At 45.2% G+C, this 2,649-nt stretch overlaps 1 pseudogene; it reads left to right on the top strand.

Annotated features, from left to right (window-relative positions):
* Positions 1–229: 229 nt before the first annotated feature.
* On the top strand, positions 230–347 carry LOC124803563 (annotated as a pseudogene).
* Positions 348–2,649: the final 2,302 nt, after the last annotated feature.

Below are 2,649 nucleotides of genomic sequence, written 5' to 3'. Positions count from 1 at the left end.
TTCTTTCCGGCTGTATGTCTGTCTCCTAAGACACTGTAATGCTAGGAGAGAGCTCTTTTTTCACAATAAAATCCCTCTCCCTCCCACTCTCCCAAGTTGTGAAATCAAGTAATGCACAATTAATAACAAACAGCTACACTTAGTTCTTTTCGGGATATCTCATTCTTGTCACTCGTAGAGCATTCATGTAAAAAACAGCTGAAATTAGCATACATCTCTATGCACCAATGCCAACGGCCTTGCCGCAGTGGTAACACTGGTTCCCGTCAGATAACCGAAGATAAGCGCTGTCGGGCTGGGCTAGCAGTCGGATGGGTGACCATCCGGTCTGCCGAGTGCTGTTGGCAAGCGGGGTCCACTCAGCCCTTGTGAGGCAAACTGAGGAGCTACTTGATTGAGAAGTAGCGGCTCCGGTCTCGGAAACTGACATACGGCCAGGAGAGCGGTGTGCTGACCACGTGCCCCTCCATATCCGCATCGACTGACGCCTGTGGGCCTGAGGTGACACGGCGGTCGGTCGGTACCGTTGGGCCTTCATGGCCTGTTCGGGAGGAATTTCGTTTCTGCGCACCGATGTATGACATTCGTTACATAACAGATTAGAGAACAGATGTTTTTCAACAAAAGGCAAAACATACTATGTTGCTGAAGTACCGCTTTATATCAGCTAAGAGCCGAAGAGAGCAAACTAAATTAAACATTTCTGGAAGGCGACTATTAACAGACGTCAAGTAATGTATAAAATGCATTTTTTAGGCCCTACTGCTCCGTTTATGCATGTTTTTAGTACGTTTGCCTTTAAAACTCCTCTGTGGTATACTGGAATTCATGACATGCTCTGCCCATGAGACGTGGCCATTATTTAAGTAATGACAGGTGTGATTTTGTCGCTTACAATGTTTTAACCCTAATTCATGAAGACGGTCTGTGACTGAAACGGGTCGATCTTTTGGTTTTTAAATAAAAAATCTGCTGACGGTCAGACATGTATTTTAAACAAATTCATTTTTACGTCACTTTAAAAGTTTCGTGTTTGCAAGTGAATTTTGTGCTTTTCGATTTTCATGTTTTACATCTGATACGCTTAGTATCAGTATTGTAGTATACGCAAAAATATGAGCCATTCGTGTGACATTTCACAGAATGCCAAAACACTAAATCCCAAACAAGAACAGACATTAATATTATATACTCAATGGATCATACTGTAGTTACCTACTTTATGCTACTACACTTCATTCGATGGCACACCCTCCTAAGAGTCGTCAGGCGCATTTTCTCCAGTGTTCCGGCAGATACAGTATTTACCATATAGTTTCGTTTTCGCAGTGTGTAGCTGGATTCAGCCCAAACAAATATTGCTTATTACGTCTTCCATGCGACGCTCAGTGTCGACGGAAAGCGTCAGTTTGCTCCCCGTTAGAAATAAAATGACTTTTAAAGCAGAATTTTGCCGGCCGGTGTGGCCATGCGGTTCTAGGCGCTTCAGTCTGGAACCGCGTGACCGCTACGGTCGCAAGTTCGAATCCTGCCTTGGGCATGGATGTGTGTGATGTCCTTAGGTTAATTAGGTTTAAGTAGTTCTAAGTTCTAGGGGACTGATGACCACAGATGTTAAGTCCCATAGTGCTCAGAGCCAAAGCAGAATTTTATGTGACCATTCGATAGAGCGATCCAAAATTAGTCTAGTGCTATACTTCTTTTATCGACATATTTATAAACAGGAACAACAAAACACAAAGAATAACCGGTAACCTTTGGCGACAGCACTTCCCTGACCCACGCTGACTGCTACTACCGTCCAACAGCACTACTCAGTCGCTGCTAGAGTACTGGTTATTCTGCCCTGTTAGTACATATCGCTAAAACAAATGTCGCACTAGAATATTTGGGACCACTCTAGCTAATGGGCATGCAAAATTTGGCTTTAGAAATAATTATTTTTGTAACGAGAAACAAACCAAAGCTTTCTATCGACACTGAACGTCACGTGAAAGACGTGATAAGGGGTATTTGGGCTGAGTCCAGCTGCACATTGCAAAAAATGAGATTGAGAATATTTTTCGAAGCATCGGAGTAAATTAGCGTGACGATTCATGTACATGCGCTAGGTAAACGAATTACACTGAATCCTGTAGGTCATAATTTCACTTCTCCCCACATACAGATTAGTGTTAAAAAGGGTATATTCAGCCTATCGTGTGTACATAAGTTGAAGTTACAATATTGTATGTATTGTATTGTATGTGGACCGGGGACGTAGAAACGACGGAGAGGTTCCGTACCCGCCGCAGCCGCTGTGGTCCACAACCCCATGACGACTACCGCAGTCCACTTCATCCCACCGCCGCCCCACACCGAACCACTCTTTCAGGGTTATTGTGCGGTTCGGCCCCCGGTGGACCCCCAAGGGAACGTCCCACACCAGGCGAGTGTAACCCCTATGTTTGCGTGGTAGAGTAATGGTGGTGTACTCGTACATGGAGAACTTGTTTGCGCAGCAATCGCCGACATAGTGTAACTGAGGCGGAATAAGGGGAACCAGCACGCATTCGCCGAGGCAGATGGAAAACCGCCTAAAAACCATCCACAGTCTGGCCGGTTCACCGGACCTCGACACAAATCAGCGTGGCGGATTCGTGCCGGGCA

This window comes from Schistocerca piceifrons, chromosome 6 (assembly GCF_021461385.2).
Source record: "Schistocerca piceifrons isolate TAMUIC-IGC-003096 chromosome 6, iqSchPice1.1, whole genome shotgun sequence".
Taxonomy (NCBI): domain Eukaryota; kingdom Metazoa; phylum Arthropoda; class Insecta; order Orthoptera; family Acrididae; genus Schistocerca; species Schistocerca piceifrons.
Note: the sequence above shows the minus strand (reverse complement) of the source record. Positions and strands in the feature narration are given on the sequence as shown.